The sequence below is a fragment of the Arachis hypogaea genome, chromosome 4, assembly GCF_003086295.3.
Source record: "Arachis hypogaea cultivar Tifrunner chromosome 4, arahy.Tifrunner.gnm2.J5K5, whole genome shotgun sequence".
NCBI classification, from domain to species: domain Eukaryota; kingdom Viridiplantae; phylum Streptophyta; class Magnoliopsida; order Fabales; family Fabaceae; genus Arachis; species Arachis hypogaea.
The window spans coordinates 65269430-65289200 of NC_092039.1; the positions used below are offsets into that span (position 1 = coordinate 65269430).

Sequence of the window (19771 nt, forward strand, 5' to 3'; positions counted from 1 at the left end):
ATGTTGCATTCTGGCATTGAACGCCAGAAACAGGTTGCAAGTTGGAGTTAAACGCCAGAAACAGGTTACAACCTGACGTTTAACTCCAGAAAACCCCAGGCATGTGAGAAGCTCAAGTCTTAGCCCCAGAACACACCAAGTGGGCCCCAGAAGTGAATTTCTGCACTATCTATCTTAGTTTACTCATTTTTTGTAAACCTAGGTTACTAGTTTAGTATTTAAACAACTTTTAGAGACTTATTTTGTACCTCATGAAATTTTAGATCTGAACTTTATACTTTTTGACGGCATGAGTCTCTAAATTCTATTGTTGGGGGTGAGGAGCTCTGCAGCGTCTTGATGAATTAATGCAATTATTTCTGTTTACTATTCAAACATGCTTGTTTCTATCTAAGATGTTCATTCGCACTTCAATATGATGGATGGGATGATCCATGACATCATCACCGTTCTCAATCTATGAACGCGTGCCTGACAACCACCTCCGTTCTACCTTCGATTGAATGTGTATCTCTTGGATTCCTTAATCAGAATCTTCGTGGTATAAGCTAGAATCTATTGGCAACATTCTTGAGAATCTGGAAAGTCTAAACATTATCTGTGGAATTCCGACTAGGATTCAGGGATTGAATGACTGTGACGAGCTTCAAACTCACAAGGGTTGGCCGTAGTGACAGACGCAAAAGGATCAATGGATCCTATTCCAGCATGAGTGAGAACCAACAGATGATTAGCCTTGCAGTGTGTAACGACCCAGTTTTCGATATGCCTAGGACATACCGGAAACTGAGCGCTACCAATTTGTCATCCTAATTATTATCTATTATTATTATATGAGCCTGATTCGTTGTTAAAAGCGTAATTAGTTTGCGAGGTACTTTTTTTTAAAAAACGTTTGGATTAATAAATAGAATCATTCATAAGTAATTCATAAATAATAATAGAATAAACAGTTATAAACAACCATACATAAATACATCTCAAGTAGTTGATAACATTCCGTGAACCAGCCTTTATTAGAGTAAAGATCTTTAGTTAGAACAACCCTAGATATAGCTAAATAATATCTATATACATATATATACATACAACATCCCATGCCCTGACCTGTTCAAGAAGTCCCTAAGCTGGCACCCAAACTAGCCTAGACTCTGCACTCACCTAGTCCCTCTAAACAACTAAAGTGAGGGAAAGTACGTTCTAAGTCTTCAAAACTCAAGTCGGGTGGAACATCATCAAAAGGTGGAAGATCGTCTATCACTCCTATGCACGATCAGTCATTGCCATATGACGTCACTCTAGTACCTCATCAAGTTTCCACAAAACAAGAGTCTTGTACAAAAGATTTAGGTTAAAGTTTGCGTACAAACGGGATGTAAACGTTGGCTGGTCTCATCGTATATACATATGAACAGAGAACGGGATTCTCCCTAGACTCAGAAGACTACCTAGAGCGGAATCCTCTTTACGGGCAGTCATCAGCGAGCTACGGAAGGGTACTCACGCTTCCATCTGGAGGGAGAAGGGAGAGAGAATGGGTAAGAACTGCGGAGTTCTTAGTAGGGTCAGGGTTATTAGTTAAGTTCATTAATTCTGTGTTGTTTGGCAGATGAATAACAGAATATATAGAAGTAGTAAATAGAAGACAGATAAATAGAGAAAATAAAGAAAACAGAAAATAGTACACAAACAGAAAAATACAAGAAAGTAAAATACAGACACAAGCACGGAGAATAGAATACAAACAAAGAAAGCGTACATTCATGCAACAATCATAATAGAGAAAATGTACAACCAAGAATGATGCATGTCTAGCCCTAGTGCAGGTAATGAGCTCATCTGTCGGTTTCTACCCGCTCCCGACGTAATCTAAAGCAGCTGAAACGGGTATGGCTTTCCAGTTGGCTATACCCCTGTGTACAGGAAATAACCCCTCTACCACCACAAGGTCCACTGCACGCAGGAAATAACACATCTGCCACTCCAGGGATATATGCCGACACACCTTCTGTATATAGGAAATAACCCCTCTGCCACTACAAAAATGGAACAGGTGATCACGGTACTTCTGTAGCAGGAAATAACCCCTCTGCCTTACAGAATTAAAGTATGGATCTGTACCGCAGGAAAGCATTCTCAGTGGTCACACCACCATCTATCTGACTGCCTCAATGCAGCAGATGAACAAACAAATAACTCTGGAGTTGCCTTAATGCAACAAATAAACAAACAAGCACCTCTTGGGTTGCTTTAAGCAATAAATGACCCTTCAACAGGTCCTTTGCATTTTATTATACTACTCTTTTCAATTTTTCTCTTTACTCTACTTTGATTACTCTCTTCTCTGTATCTCTTTACTTTTCTCTGATTTCTCTGTTTAACGTATGTATTTAAAGCTTATGTAAATTTCGGTATGAATAGTTAGCCTATCCCAAGTATAGGTTCATTAAGTCTATACTGAAATAGTTTAACTTTTCATATAATACCTAACCCTAGTCGCAACTCAAGGACTAACTATGTTGCCCTAGTTCGTTCATTAATTTCTGTCTGTTTTTCTGTCATTAAGACTTTACAGACTTTTCTTTGGTTTTAATCTTTTATTTAACTTCTTATATTTCCTTTATCTTTGCCTCACTATCATGTTATTACCACTCCCTAGGTGTTTTATGAAGGTAATTATGAGATTCTGCGCTTAAAGTTGTCTTTCTAAAGCTTTTACAAAAAACTGTCTTTTTCGCATTATTTTATTATTTTTATTAAAATATTATTTTTAATTAAATATTATTATTTAATATTTTATTATTATTTATTATTTTATTAATATATTTTCGAAAATTACCTTACCTTTTACTTTTAACCTTTAAAATTCACTTTTTACCACTCGTAACTTTTAATATTTCTACTTTAACCACCCTAACTTTCAGAAATTACTAAATAACCCCCCAAATACCAAATTTTTTACTTCCTTGCCCTTTCTAAGATCTAAAAGCTGTTCTTCAATGTTCTTCACCACACTCAAAGTGTTCTTCGAGTTCTTCGTATATTCTTCAGATTATTTCTCTATTTTTACCCGTTTTGTAGTCTTTTCAGCAATCGATTTTTACCAAAATTCAAAATAAATTCCCATCTACTAAAACCCCATATTTCCTACATGTTTTAAACATAAATTGAACCTCAATTTAAGCTCTAGGTTTCATTTTACCAGCAGCAACAAGAACACACATTCATAGCTTGAATTTCATCAAATTTCATCAAATTTTCACAAAATTTCAACAAGAATTACTCATACAAACAATCAATTTCAAGCACAGCCAAACCATATCATAATCACAGAACTCAAACACAATCAATCAAGATTAAATTCGTCGAACCCTACCTTGATTTGCTGCTCCAAGTCCGGTTACTCTTTGAAGTGTTCTTAAAGCACTTTTTCCTCCTAAATCACATCAAGAACAACTTTAAATCCACAAACCCTCAACTGATAAAATCTCTCTCAGCACATTAGGAAGGGATATCTCACCTTAGACTTGCTGGAAATTAACATTTCTTGGCCCTGAAGTCAAGTTAAGCATGATTCCTAAGGAAGAACATCAAGAAAACACATGTTTAAGCATGTTTCCTTCAAAACCAAATTGAAAGGGGAAAGGAACAGCCATCTCACCTTATTTCCAGCCTTGATAAGTTACATGGTTATGTAGAGGAAGAAGAGAGGATCATCTTGGTGAAATCGGAATTTTGGTTTGAGTTTTAGTTCAGAAGAAATCAAGTTTTGAAGATTAAGTATTCATGAAAGTTTCTCTCTTTTCTCTCTTGTTATTTTCGGCCAAAGGGAGTAAATGACCAGCCTTGGAGTGTCTTGGAGGTGTAGGGTGAGTTGTGATTGGTTGGCTTGGAGGTGGATTAAAATAATATTAAAATATCTCAGGTGTATAACTACTAAAACTAGATGTATCGAAACACTTGTAAAAACATCTCTAAAAATTATTTTATGAGCTACTAGCATAAATGACACTAGTAACATATTTATTGTGAGAATAAAACATGTATAAATAGGCCTTATCATTGCTAAAGTCATCAGAGAGTGCTGGTGCTAAGCTGCACCAGTAAATTGTGAACCCGGTTAAACCGATTTTCTGTTTTTAACTGAAACAGACCAGGTAACCTTATAATATCATTTATTAAGCTTCTAATACTAATATAATGATAATATTATCCTATTATCTCTCCTCTCTTAGGAATTGGGTCGGGTTCGTCAAACTGAGACTATTTATGAAAAATCGAATCAAAACTCCTAACCGATACGGTTCGAAAATTAGGTTCTATGTGGCTACGTTATTGAACTTGCCTCAAAAGAGTCCTAGCTTAAAGATGAAATAATGACAATGAGGATTGAAATGCTTGATGATATAGCAGAGGTTCTCCCCTTACTGATCTTCCGAAGAAATCCGTACTTTCAAAAAAAATCTCACGTACTCGAAAAATTGGGGTTGTTACATTCTACCCTCCTAAAAGAAAATTTTGCCCTCAAAATTTCAGTTACCTGAGAATAGATGCGGGTAATCAGCTTTCATCTTATCTTCTAGTTCCCAAGTGTGCTCTTCTTCTCCTCTTTGTCCCCAAGCTACTTTGATTAAGCGAACAGTTTTGCCTCTTAGCTGCTTCTCACTTCTTTCCACGATCTGAACTGGTGATGCTTGATATGTCAAATTATTTCGTAAATTTACTGTCTGTGGTTGTAAAATGTGACTCTCGTCAGCAATATATTTCTTAAGTTGTGAGACATGAAAAACATCATGAAGGTTTGACAGATATGGAGGAAGGGCTACTTGATAAGCTACTAGACCGACTCTTTTTTCGGATTTGGAAAGGTCCTATGTATCGAGGGTTAAGCTTTTTAGTCTTAAGGGCTCTACCTTTTCCAGTAGTCGAGGTTACTTTAAGAAAGACATGGTCTCCCTTACTAAACTCTAAGGGTCTACGTCTATTATCGGCATAGCTCTTTTGACGGATCTATGCTGTCTGAATCTTCTAGCGAATCCCCTTTATCTTTTCAGTAGTTTCTTGCGCTAAGTCTGGACCTAAGACACTAGCTTCTCCGTCATCATTCCAACATAATGGTGTCTAACATCTCCTTCTGTAGGGAACTTCATATGGTGCCATCCCGATACTTAGTTGGTACTGTTGTTGAAGACGAGCTCGACCAATGGCAAATACGTATCCTAACTACCCTGGTTATCCATCACACAAGATCTTAACATGTCTTCCAATGTCTGGATTGTTCACTCTGATTATCCGTCTGTCTGAGGATGGTATGTTGTACTCATGTGCAATTCTGTTCCTAAAGCTTTCTGGAAAGCTCCCCAGAATCTGGAAGTAAACCTCGGATCTCGATCTAAAATAACTGACGAAGGTATTTCGTGCAATCGTACAATTTCTTAAATATATATCCATGCCAGTCTTTCTAATGTATAGTCAACTCGAATCGGAAGGAAGTGCGCTGATTTTGTCAACCTGTCTACAATTACCCAAATGGCATCGTGTCCTTCTGAGGTCTGGTGCACGAAATTGTGATCTCTTCTTTTCACAACTCAAATAATCCCCGGTGATGAATCCAAAAACTTGGTGTTCAATACCATGGCATAAACACAACTTCGCACAACTAACCAGCAAATGTACTGGGTCGTCCAAGTAATAAACCTTACGCGAGTAAGGGTCGATCCCACAGAGATTGTTGGTATAAAGCAAGCTATGGTCACTGATGCCAAGGCATCTTAGGCTAGTTTCACTAGCATTTTTCTGTTAGTTTTAGTTGTTTTATGCACTTTCTTGAGCTTAAAGTAACCAAGAATGGTTAAATGAATAACAAAGCAATGAACCATCCAAACAGTATGATTTTGATGCAAATTCCATGAGTTTTTAGTTATATTACTTGAATGCTATGCATGGAAGAATTCTCATGAAATTTTGCAAGACTTTGATGCAGTTGTTTGGATGATTTCAGGGAAGAAAAGGTTAGGCAAGGAAGCAACAAAATCAATAAAGGAAGCTTGAATATCACATGTGGAGTTTAAGTTCCAGTTTAAGCTTAAACTAGAGCTTAAACGCCAAAATCATGAAGGCTGAGAAGAGCTGAAACTGGCGTTTAACCTCCAGTTTAACCTTAAACTGGAAGTTAAACGCCAGAAATGAGAAATGCACCAGGGAGCATTCCCACGTTTAAGCTCCAGTTTAACCTTAAACTGGAGCTTAAACGTGTTCGACTATTTTTCTACTCCAGGGTTTGCTTTCTCATTTCCACGTTTAAGCTCCAGTTTAAGGTTAAACTGGAGCTTAAACGTGTTCGACATTTCACACTCCTGGGTTGCTTTCTTCATTCCCACGTTTAAGCTCCAGTTTAAGGTTAAACTGGAGCTTAAACGTGTTTGACCCAATTTCTCCTCCAGGGTTGCTTTCTTCATTTCCATGTTTAAGCTTCAGTTTAACCTTAAACTGAAGCTTAAACGTGTTCGACATTTCACACTCCGTGTTTGCTTTCTTCCATTTCCACGTTTAAGCTTCAGTTTAACCTTAAACTGAAGCTTAAACTGCAACTTAAACGCCACTTTTTGAAAGGGTTTCTAGGCCAAAGATATTGCAGTTTAAGTTAGGATTTGAGCACAAACATTGACTTAAACATAATCTGGTATGAAACCCAATTGAATATCATGGTTTATGGGATTGGGCCTGAAGAATTGATGAGTCTGGAATTTCAATTTGTTGAGTCATGTGTCATTACTTGTTTATCACTAAGTTTGCTCAATGAATGTTACAGAATTGGATCAGCAGCCTCATCAGGATTATGGATCATAAACCCAAAGCAAAAGGAAATCAAGGAAAGGCCTCAAAGCCCAAGAAACACAATAGAAGCTCAATTTAGAAAGTGTATAAATAGGATAGAATTTAAGTTAGAAAGGACTTTACTTTTGGATCATTTTTTTTTTGCTAGTTTTGATACTTTTTGTAATTGAATTCAGAGCTATGACTCACTAAACCCCTTTCATTGGGTTAGGGAGCTCTATTGTAATTCAATGAATCAATAATAGTTTTTATCTTCTTCTTCAACCTTTTCTCTTGAATTTTGTTAGAAAGCTTCTCGATCTAATTCCATTGGTTAGTTGTCTTGGGAAAGAAACTATCCATAATTGGAATCCTTCGGAACCTTGGGAAAGGAATGGAGGATTCATGCTAGAGAAGCTTTCTCACAGTGAATTGGATTGGGGTTTGGATGGATATTGTGACATGTAATCCTACCAAATTGTGGTTCATGAAACTGTGTGGTATAATCAGTGATCGAGCATCATCTCTTCTTATGAACATTTAAACCAAGGGATTGGGAATTTGTTTGTTTTTAGAGAGAATTGGTGAGCCAAGGGATTGGGATCCAATCATATAAGATTGCCAAGCAAAATTCAATGAATGCATTGGTTGAGGAAGGGATAAAAATGTTTTGATTCGGAGATCTCAATATCTCCTAAAACCCAATGAATTCCCCATTTCTGATCTACCACTTTCTCTTTATATTCTGCAATTAAATTCATGCAATCACCCCCATCCCTTTTTAGTTTCAGCAATTTAGCTTCTCGCTCTTTAATTCATGCAATTTAACATTCCACAATTCTCATCTAAATCTTGATTCCGCTCAACTAGAACACACTTCTAATCCGAATTGCTCATTCAACCAATCCTTGTGGGATTCGACCTCACTCTATTGTGAGTTTTTACTTGACGATAACCGGTGCACTTGCCGGAAGGAATTTTTGCCGATCGTGCAATTTCCTAAAATCGTAGTTATCAAGTTTATGGCGCCGTTGCCGGGGATTGGTTTTCGATTGACAATTCTCAAATTGGAAGTTAACTAGATTGAGCATTTTTCTTGTTTTGTTAATTCAGTTCAAGTTACTTGTTGAATTTTAATTTCTGCACTCTGTTACTTGCTTTCTTTCTTTATGCCTTTAAATTCAAGCAACTAACTCACTGACCCACTAACTATTTGAATTAATTCCTCAACTGCTCTAACCATACTCTTCCATTAACCAAGAGTATTTCACTTGTTTGTTGCCTGTGCTGTGTTCTTGTATGACAGGTAGGAGAGGAGAGACATCAACTCCTCCATATACCGAACCAGAGAGGACCCTTCATAAACTTAGAAGGGAAGCAAGAAAGAAGAGAGTACTGGGAGAAGAAGAATCTGAAGGAGAATCTGAGGACAATTTTGAGGAAGCTCTAGATCTCAACATGGATAGAGAAGTTCACAACCATGAGAGAGCTGATGGAAACAATGCCATTCCCGAGAGGAGGGTTCTTGGTTCATACATAAACCAAACCTCTGGGAATTGTGGTAGCAGCATTCAGAAACCACCCATTCAGGCCAACAATTTTGAACTCAAACCACAGCTAATATCACTGGTGGAGGATCATTGTTCATTTGGTGGTAGTGTTAATGAAGATCCAAACCAACATCTCACAAAATTCCTGAGAATTTGCGACACTGTGAAGTCCAATGGAGTCCAGGAAGATGCCTACAAACTGCTCTTGTTCCCATTTTCACTTAGGGACAAGGCAGCTAAGTGGCTGGAATCATTTCCAAGAGGGAGCCTAACAACCTGGGATGAGGTGGAAAGCAAGTTTCTGGCACGTTTCTACCCCCCACAAAAGGTCAATAGGCTTCGATCTGAGGTTCAGACTTTTAGACAACAAGAGGGTAAAACTCTCTACGAGGCATGGGAGAGATTCAAGGATTTGACAAGGAAATGCCCACCAGACATGTTCCATGACTGGGTGCAATTGCATATTTTCTATGATGGACTTTCTTATGAATCAAGGAAGACTGTAGACCATTCATCAGGAGGTTCATTGAACAGGAAAAAGACTGTGGAAGAAGCCATTGAAGTGATTGAGACAGTGGCTGAGAATGAGTACTACTATGCTTCAGAGAGACACAACACTAAGGGAGTCATGGAGCTGAACCATGTTGATACAATTTTAGCCCAAAACAAGGTGTTTGCCAAGCAACTAGCAGAGCTCACCAGGAACTTAAAAACAAATCAAGTGGCTGCAATACACACACAAGATCAAGAGGAAGTAAGCACTGAAGGAGGTGACTGGGAAGAGGCCAACTATGTGGGAAATCAACAAAGGCAACCATATGATCCACATTCCAACACTTACAACCCAGGCTGGAAAAACCACCCAAACTTTGGGTGGGGAAACCAGCAAACCCAACCACAAAACCACAAACCTTACAACCCCAACCAACATAACAATTCCACATACCAAAGCTCCAACCAAAGATCATACCAAGCCACACAAAACACTTACTCCCAACCACCATATCATGGCCAAAATAATCAACCTGCCCAACCTAATCCGAACCAACAATTTCAAGATCAATTAAACAGGATAGAAGGAATGCTTGCAAACATGGGTCAGGACATAAGTGAGTTGAAAAGCTTTAGGGATGATGTGAGATCTACCTTAAGCAACCATGGTGAAAAACTCAAGAGGATGGAATCTCGAGTAGGAGAGCTATCTCAACAGGCCCCCAAGTCAACTGCAGTGTTCCCTAGTGACACAGAAAAGAATCCTAAAGGGGAACAAAAGGGAGTGAGATGGGAAGAATGCAAGGCCATCACCATATTGAAGGAAGTCTCAGAAGAAGAAGGAATCAGACCCTCAGAACAGGAGCCAGAAATCTTGAAGGAAGGTGTAGAAGAAGCTAAGCAGGAAAGTGAAACCGAGCAAGCCAAGGAACTGCAAAATAAAGGCATGCTGGAAACATACCAACCAAAAGCACCATTTCCTCAGAGGTTAGGAGAAGGTGAAAAAGGGAAAACATATTCAAGGTTTTTAGAGACATTTAAGTCTCTCCATATCAATATTCCCTTTCTTGAGATTCTCCAGCAGATGCCTACACATATCAAGTATTTGAAGGAATTGCTGAGCAAGAAAAGAGTTTTGAAGGGAGGACAAACTGTAATAATGAACAAAGAATGCAGTGCCCTCATCAAGAAGGACATAGTCTCTAAGAAAACAGACCCAGGAAGTTTTCATATCCCCTGCATCATAGGGGAAACAAAAATTGACAGAGGATTCTGTGATCTAGGAGCTAGCATAAATGTGATGCCTCTGACTCTTATGAAGAGGCTACAACTGAATGAGGTGAGATCCACTGATGTAATCATACAACTGGCTGACAAAACTCAAAAGCAAGCGGAAGGGGTAGTTGAGAATGTGCTGGTGAAAGTGGGAAATTATTTCTTCCCCACAGACTTTGTCATTTTGGATATGGAGGAAAGCTACCTACACCCTATCATTCTGGGAAGGCCATTTCTAGCCACTGCTAGAGCGCTCATAGATGTAGAACAAGGAGAGCTAATTTTGAGAATACATGATGAACAGCTCATTTTCCATGTTTTCAAACCTGCATCTGAGCCTGAACCAGAACCTGAAAAGCCTAAGGATGATAGTAGCCATCTGTGTTTGGAGGAAAGCAATCCAGCAGCTGAAACTCTGAAACAGTCCTTGAAAGGCAAACAAGAATTGCAAGAGTTAAAGCCACAAGAATCAATTGAAACAGATCAGAAGGATCCTCCTGGCATAAGGGTCAATGAAGAAATCCTCAAGAGAGAGGGAAGAATTGTAAAGAAATTGCCAAGAGGGTGGAGAAAAAAGAAAGTTCCCACTGAAGGTTTCTCTCTGGGAGATAAAGTGATATCAAGTCATTATCTGCCAATCCCACCTGGCCTCAAGACCATTCCTTCCCAGCTCCCTCAAGTGTTCACAATTAGGAAAGTTCTTTCTATGGAACATTTGGAAATCATGAAGGAATCAAATGGGGACGTTTTCATAATGAGAGGAGAGGACATCAAGCACTACAATCCACCCTAACAAGGGACAACCGTCAAGCTAGTGACGTTAAAGAAGCGCTTGTTGGGAGGCAACCCAACCTGAGGTAAGACTCCTTTGCTGTTTCTTTTATTTGTTTCAATAAAAAGGTGAAGTAGTTTCTATGCATTGCAAAGAATTAAGTTTGGTGTTTCACACCAAACAATGAATTCGTGGATCAATAATTCAAAGGGGAATGTGTGACTCTAAGTTGGTGTTCCACCATACAGATCAACTGAACACAACAACCTTTGAATTATATGAAAGGAACAACCATTCTAAGCAATCACAGAAATGCTTAAAATCCTTAGCAGCAACTTCATTCCAAGGAGAATTCAAGGACTCAAAGAGCAGAGGAGTAAGTAGGAGACTAAGTTTGGTGTTCACACACCAACTTAAGACTCAGACACTTGCCCATACATAGTTGAGCTAACCACTCAAGTGCTTGAGAAGCAAGCAACTTCATCACTCTTTGCAGGAAAGGAAACAAGGATCTTAGAAAGAACATGAAGCAACAACTAGGAGAAGAAGGAGAAATCAAATTGTTTTCTGGCAACAAAGAGAAAACAAGAAATTTCACAAGGTGGTGTTGTTCCTTGACCATTCTTTAAAAGGCAAACAAAAGCATGCTTGTTCTGGTTTAAACTGTAATTGTTGAATCTTTCTGGAATGTGAAGTTTTTAGTATGAGTGTTGGTTTACTGCTTTGAATAAAGTGAATGCCTAGATGTTTGGATATAACTTCACCTTCTTAAACAAATGCTTTCCATGCTTGTTCTGTTTCCAAAAATAAAAGAAAAGTTTGAACAAAAGTAACTTGGCTCAATTAGTGACAAATCAAGTAGAATTAAGTGGTGGTATGCATGCTTGATTGTTTAGTCAGCTCACTGGAAATTGAGTGTAGAATTATCATTTTTGTGTAGAAGTTGAATACTGTCTATGGATCATGATGAATAAATGTCTTTGGCCATGAAAAAGAAAGAAAAAGAAGAAGAAAAAGCCACTGAAAAAGGGCAACCAAAAAGAAAAAGAACTGAGAAAATAAGCTAGGCACCAATGGTTTGAACTTCTGAGACAAATGCCTGTGGTGTTTATGTATTAAGGATATGCTTGGATGAATAGGTTCTGAGGAGTGTTTCAACACTTGGTAACTTGGGTTAACTAACCCGGGATTATCAACCAAAAGTCCATTATCAAGAGCAACCTAAATACAAAACATTTAGTCACACAAAGAGGTGCTGGGCACCAATATCTCAAGAAGAAATGTGAACTAAAATGCCTATAGTGGATATGTGTAGTGCACTGATGATGAGCGGATAATTTGTATGCTTTTTGGCATTGTTTTTAGTATGTTTTTAGTATGATATAGTTAGTTTTTAGTATATTTTTATTTGTTTTTAGTTAAAATTCACTTTTCTGGACTTTACTATGAGTTTGTGTGTTTTTCTGTGATTTCAGGTATTTTCTGGCTGAAATTGAGGGACCTGAGCAAAAATCTGATTCAGAGACTGAAAAGGACTGCAGATGCTGTTGGATTCTGACCTCCCTGCACTCGAAGTGGATTTTCTGGAGCTACAGAAGCCCAATTGGCGCGCTCTCAACGGCGTTGGAAAGTCGACATCCTGGGCTTTCCAGCAATATATGATAGTCCAAACTTTGCCCAAGATTTGATGGCCCAAACCGGCGTACAAAGTCACCCTCAGAAATCCCAGCGTTAAACGCCAGAACTGGCACCAAAATGGGAGTTAAACGCCCAAACTGGCATAAAAGCTGGCGTTTAACTCCAAAAAGAGTCTCTACACGAAAATGCTTCATTGCTCAGCCCAAGCACACACCAAGTGGGCCCGGAAGTGGATTTTTATGTCATTTACTCATCTCTGTAAACCTTAGGCTACTAGTTCTCTATAAGTAGGACCTTTTACTATTGTATTTTCATCTTGGTTCTTCTGGTTCCCTCTCTGGGGCCAAAACCAATGATCACTTTTGTTCTTATGTATTTTCAACGGTGGAGTTTCTACACACCATAGATTAAGGTGTGGAGCTCTGCTGTACCTCGAGTATTAATGCAATTACTATTGTTCTTCCATTCAATTCCGCTTGTTCTTGTTCTAAGATATCACTTGTTCTTCAACTTGATGAATGTGATGATCCGTGACACTCATCATCATTCTCACCCATGAACAAGGTGACTGACAACCACTCTTGTTCTACAAGCGATCAAGGCTTTAGTGAATATCTCTTGGATTCCTGATTGCACGATACATGGTTGATCGCCTGACAACCGAGTGCTCGTCTGACAAACGAGCCAACCATTCCGTGAGATCAGAGTCTTCGTGGTACAGGCGAGAACTGATGGCGGCATTCAAGAGAATCCGGAAGGTCTAACCTTGTCTGTGGTATTCTGAGTAGGATTCAATGATTGAATGACTGTGACGTGCTTCAAACTCCTGAAGGCGGGGCGTTAGTGACAGACGCAAAAGAATCATTGGATTCTATTCCGGCCTGATTGAGAACCGACAGATGAATTCCGCTATGCTGTGACAGAGCATATGCAATCGCTTTCACTGAGAGGATGGGAGGTAGCCACTGACAACGGTGAAACCCTTGCTTAAGCTTGCCATGGAAAGGAGTAAGAAGGATTGGATGAAGACAGTAGGAAAGCAGAGAGACGGAAGGGAAGGCATCTTCATGCGCTTATCTGAAGTTCCTACCAATGAATTACATAAGTATCTCTATCTTTATCTTTTATGTTATTTTCGTTCATCACCATATCCATTTGAGTCTGCCTGACTAAGATTTACAAGGTGACCATAGCTTGCTTCATACCAACAATCTCCGTGGGATCGACCCTTACTCACGTAAGGTATTACTTGGACGACCCAGTGCACTTGCTGGTTAGTTGTGTGAAGTTGTAGTGATCACAATTTCGCGCACCAAGTTTTTGGCGCCGTTGCCGGGGATTGTTTGTGTATGGACAACTGACGGTTCATCTTGTTGCTTAGATTAGGTATTTTTCTTCAGAGTTCTTAAGAATGAATTCTAGTGTTTCAAGGTGATGTTCTTATCATCACCAAAGCTGATTGATTCTCATCAATTTAGCTCTTGAATGCAATGTCCTGCTGAAGCTTGGCCGGCCATGTCTAATTTCTTTAGACTAAAGCTTTAGACTAACATTGCATGATTCCTGGAATTCTCATTAAGAATTTTGATACCTTTATTTTCTTTTTCTACATAATTTTCGAAAAATCCAAAAAAATTATAAAATCATAAAATCCAAAAATATTTCTTTTTGAGTCTAGAGTCTCATCTTAAGTTTAGTGTCAATTGCATGTTTCTGTTCTTATTGCATTCATGCATGTGTCCTCATTGATCTTCAAGTTGTTCTTGATGATTTCCTCGTTTTGATCTTTGAATTCTATTGACTTGAGTGTTGCATTCTCATTTTGTTAGTGTCAATGGTATACAAACCGCTAAGTTTGGTGTCTTGCATGCATTATTATTTGATTTTAGTTGCATTTTGATTATTCCTTATTATTAAAAATCCAAAAATATTTTTTATTGGTGTCTTTTCAAGTCAATAATACAGAGAATTGAAGATTCAGAACATACTGCAGAGGAATCACACAGAAAAAGCTGGGCATTCAAAAATGCCCAGTGAAGAAGACAGACTGGCGTTTAAACGCCAGCCAGGGTGCCTGGCTGGGCGTTTAACGCCCAAAAGGGTAGTAGTTTGGGCGTTAAACGCCAGAATGTGCACCATTCTGGGCGTTTAACGCCAGGATGGCACAAGGGGGAAGATTTTGTTTTCAAATCAATTTTTTTTTTTTTAGTTTTCAAAAGTTTTTCAAAATCAAATCTTTTTCAAATCATATCTTTTCAATCAAAATGTTTTCAAAATCAATTTCTTTCCTTTTTCAAAGATACTTACTAACAATTAATGATTTGATTGAACATTTTAAGTATGTTGCCTTTTCTGTTGAGGAAGGTTTAATGTTTGAATCATATCTTTTCTTGTTAGTCAAGTTTTTAATTTTTCAAAATCAAATCTTTTCAAAATGTTTTTCAAATCATATCTTCTCAATCACATTTTTTTAAACCAATCAAATCTTTTTAATCACATCTTTTTCAAAATAGTTTTCAATCAAATCTTTTTTTACTTCTAATTTCAAAATCTTTTTCAAAAATCACTTGATTTATTTCCCACTCTTATTTTCGAAAATCAATTAATGTTTTTCAAAATGTTTTCAAAATTCTTTTACTTAATTTTCGAAAATTACCTTCCCTCCTCTCACGTCCTTCTATTTATGGACTAACACTATTCCTTAATTCGAACTCCTTCTTCTTTGATAAGTTCGAATTTTCTACTTCTGTCTTCTACTCTTCTTTTCCTCTGACACCTCAAGGAATCTCTATACTGTGACATAGAGGATTCTACATTTTCTTATTCTCTTCTCTTTCATATGAGCAGGAGCAAAGACAGAGGCATTCTTGTTGAAGCTGACCCTGAACCTGAAAGGACCTTGAAGAGAAAGCTAAGAGAAGCCAAAGCACAACTCTCTTTAGAGAACCTGACCGAATTCTTCAAGGAAGAAGAACATATGGCAGCCGAAAACAACAACAATGCCAACAATGCAAGGAAGGTGCTGGGTGACTTTACTGCACCTACTCCCGACTTCTATGGGAGAAGCATCTCTATCCCTGCCATTGGAGCAAACAACTTTGAGCTTAAGCCTCAATTAGTTTCTCTAATGCAACAGAATTGCAAGTTCCATGGACTTCCATTGGAAGATCCTCATCAGTTCTTAGCTGAGTTCTTGCAAATCTGTGACACAGTCAAGACTAATGGGGTAGACCCTGAAGTCTATAGACTTATGCTATTCCCTTTTGCTGTAAGAGACAGAGCTAGAACATGGTTGGATTCTCAACCTAAAGAAAGCCTGGACTCTTGGGAAAAGCTAGTCAATGCCTTCTTGGCAAAGTTCTTTCCACCTCAAAGATTGAGTAAGCTTAGAGTGGAAGTCCAAACCTTCAGACAGAAGGATGGAGAATCCCTCTATGAAGCTTGGGAAAGATACAAACAATTAATCAGAAAGTGTCCCTCAGACATGCTTTCTGAATGGAGCATCATAGGTATTTTCTATGATAGTATCTCTGAACTGTCCAAGATGTCTTTGGATAGCTCTTCTGGAGGATCTCTTCATCTGAAGAAGACGCCTATTGAAGCTCAAGAACTGATTGAAATGGTTGCAAATAACCAATTCATGTACACTTCTGAAAGGAATCCTGTGAACAATGGGACTAGTCAGAAGAAAGGAGTTCTTGAGATTGACACTCTGAATGCCATATTGGCACAGAACAAAATATTGACTCAACAAGTCAATATGATTTCTCAAAGTCTGTCTGGAATGTAAAATGCACCAAGCAGTACTAAGGAGGCTTCATCTGAGGAAGAAGCCTATGATCCTGAGAACCCTTCAATATAAGAGGTGAATTACATGGAAGAATCCTATGGAAACACCTATAATCCTTCATGGAGAAATCATCCAAATTTTTCATGGAAGGATCAACAGAGACCTCAACAAGGTTTCAACAATAATAATGGTGGAAGACACAGGTTTAGCAATAGCAAGCCTTTTCCATCATCTTCTCAGCAACAGACAGAGAGTTCTAAGCAGAATAACTCTGACTTAGCAACCATGGTCTCTGATCTAATCAAAACCACTCAAAGTTTCATGACTGAAACTAGGTCCTCCATTAGGAATTTGAAAGGACAAGTGGGTCAGCTGAGCAAGAAAATTACTGAACTCCCTCCTAGAACTCTCCCAAGCAATACAGAAGAAAATCCAAAAGGAGAGTGCAAAGCCATCAATTTGGCCGAATCCTGGGAGGAAGAAGAGGCAGTGAACGCCACTGAGGAAGACCTCACTGGACGTTCACTGGCCCCCAATGAGTTCCCCAATGAGGAACCTTGGGAATCTGAGGCTCAAACTGAGACCATAGAGATTCCATTGGACTTACTCCTGCCATTCATGAGCTCTGATGAGTATTCTTCCTCTGAAGAGGATGAGTATGTCACTGAAGAGCAAGTTGCTAAATACCTTGGAGCAATCATGAAGCTAAATGGCAAGTTATTTGGAAATGAGACTTGGGAGGATGAATCCCCTTTGCTCACCAAAGAACTGAATGACTTGTCTAGGCAGAAACTGCCTCAAAAGAGGCAGGATCCTGGGAAGTTTTTTTATACCTTGTACCATAGGCACCATGACCTTCAAGAAGGCCTTGTGTGACTTAGGGTCAAGTGTAAACCTCATGCCTCTCTCTGTAATGGAGAAGCTAGGGATCCTTGAGGTGCAAGCTGCAAAAATCTCACTAGAGATGGCAGACAACTCAAGAAAACAAGCCCATGGACTTGTAGAGGATGTTCTGGTCAAAGTTGAAGACCATTACATCCCTACTGATTTCATAGTCCTAGAGACTGGGAAGTGTATGGATGAATCCATCATCCTTGGCAGACCCTTCCTAGCCACAGCAAAGGCTGTGATTGATGTTGATAGAGGAGAGTTGATCATTCAAGTGAATGAAGAATCCTTGGTGTTTAAGGCCCAAGGATATCCCTCTGTCATCATGGAGAGGAAGCATGAAGAGCTTCTCTCAAAACAGAGCCAAACAGAGCCCCCACAGTCAAACTCTAAGTTTGGTGTTGGGAGGCCACAACCAAACTCTAAGTTTGGTGTTGAACCCCCACATTCAAACTCTAAGTTTGGTGTTGGGAGGTTCCAACATGGCTCTGAGAATCTGTGAGGCTCCATGAGAGTCCTCTGTCAAGCTAATGACAGTAAAGAAGCGCTTGTTGGGAGGCAATCCAATGTTTTATAATTAACTATTTTCTTTTGTTATTTTATGTCTTTTGTAGGTTGATGATCATAAGAAGTCACAAAATCAATGAAAAAAGCAAAAACAGAATGAAAAACAGGAAGAAAAAGAGCACACCCTGGAGGAAGAACTCACTGGCGTTTAGGCTAGCAGTTGGGCGTTTAACGCCCAGTCTGGCACCATTCTGGGCGTTTAACGCCAGAAAGGGGCACCAGACTGGCGTTAAACGCCAGGAAAGGGCAAGAACCTGGCGTTAAACGCCAGAAATGGGCACCAGCCCGGCGTTTAACGCCAGAATTGGCTCAAAACGTGTTTTTGAATGCCATTTGGTGCAAGGATGACTTTTCCTTGACACCTAAGGATCTGTGGACCCCACAGGATCCCCACCAACCCCACCACCCTCTCTCTTCTTCACCCATTCACCAATCACCTCAACAACTCTTCCCCAAAAACCCCCCACCTATCAAATCCCACTATCATCTTCACTCCTTCATTTTCACACACCCTAAACACTACTTTTTCCCCTTTTGGCCGAACCACAAAGCCATCTCCCTCTCCTCCATTTCTTCTTCTTCTACTCTCTTCTTTCTTCTTTTGCTCGAGGACGAGCAAACCTTTTAAGTTTGGTGTGGTAAAAGCGTTGCTTTTCGTTTTTCCATAACCATTTATGGCATCCAAGGCCGGAGAAACCTCTAGAAAGATGAAAGGGAAGGCAAAAGCTTTCACCTCCGAGTCATGGGAGATGGAGAGATTCATCTCAAGGGTGCATCAAGACCACTTCTATGAAGTTGTGGCCATGAAGAAGGGTCAAATTTGATCAAAGGTTGGACCAAGTCCTCATAGACATTTGTGAAGAGGGCGTTCAACAAAAGAGAGATTCAAGAGGGAAGCCGGTTCAACTGAGAAGGCATGACCTCAAGCCCATCACTAAGAAAAGGATGGAGCAACAATAGATCCCACTCATCATGAAATTAGAGAAGATCAAAGAATCATGAGAGAGGAGCAACAAAAACAAGGAAGAGACATTGAGGAGCTCAAACACTCCATAGGATCTTCAAGAGGAAGAAAGAGCCGCCATCACTAAGGTGGACCCGTTCTTTAATCTCCTTGTTCTTTATTTTCTTGTTTTTCGAAATTTTCATGCTTATGTTTATCCATTTTTGTGTCTTATGATCATTAGTGTCTTAGTGTCTATGCCTTAAAGTTATGAATGTCCTATGAATCCATCACCTTTCTTAAATGAAAACTGTTTTTATCACAAAAGAACAAGAAGTACAGGATTTCGAATTCATCTTTAAAACTAGCTTAATTAGTTTGATGTGGTGACAATACTTTTTGTTTTCTGAATGTATGCTTGAACAGTGCATATGTCTTTTGAATTTGTTGTTCATGAATGTTAAAATTGTTGGCTCTTGAAAGAATGATGAAAAAGGAGATATGTTACTGAGGATCTGAAAAATCATAAAAATGATTCTTGAAGCAAGAAAAAGCAGTGAATACAAAAAAAAAAGAGAGAGAAAAAAAAAAGGAAGGAGAAAAACGAAAAAAAAAAGGGAAGAAATAAAGTTGTGATCCAAGGCAATAAGAGTGTACTCAAGAACCCTAGACACCTCTAGTTGGGGACTCTAGCAAAGCTGAGTCACAATCTGAAAAGGTTCACCCAATCATGTGTCTGTGGCATGTATGTATCCGGTGGTAATACTGGAAGACAGAGTGCTTTGGGCCACAGCCAAGACTCACTAAGTAGCTATGTTCAAAAATCATCATACTTAACTAGGAGAATCAATGACACTATCTAGATTCTGAGTTCCTAAAGAAGCCAATCATTCTGAATTTCAAAGGATAAAGTGAGATGCCAAAACTGTTCGGAGGCAAAAAGCTACTAGTCCCGCTCATCTAATTTGGAGCTAAGTTTCATTGATAATTTGGAGTCTATAGTATATTCTCTTCTTTTTATCTTATTTGATTTTCAGTTG

At 38.9% G+C, this 19771-nt stretch overlaps 2 non-coding genes across 2 annotated transcripts; both read right to left on the reverse strand.

Moving 5' to 3' along the window:
• Positions 1 to 8700: 8700 nt before the first annotated feature.
• LOC112799203 (small nucleolar RNA R71) lies at positions 8701 to 8804 on the reverse strand. Its single transcript, XR_003200779.1, has one exon. It is a non-coding gene; the product is annotated as a small nucleolar RNA R71 (small nucleolar RNA).
• Positions 8805 to 15925: 7121 nt separating this feature from the next.
• On the reverse strand, positions 15926 to 16033 carry LOC112798906 (small nucleolar RNA R71). The gene has a single exon (XR_003200502.1). It is a non-coding gene; the product is annotated as a small nucleolar RNA R71 (small nucleolar RNA).
• Positions 16034 to 19771: the final 3738 nt, after the last annotated feature.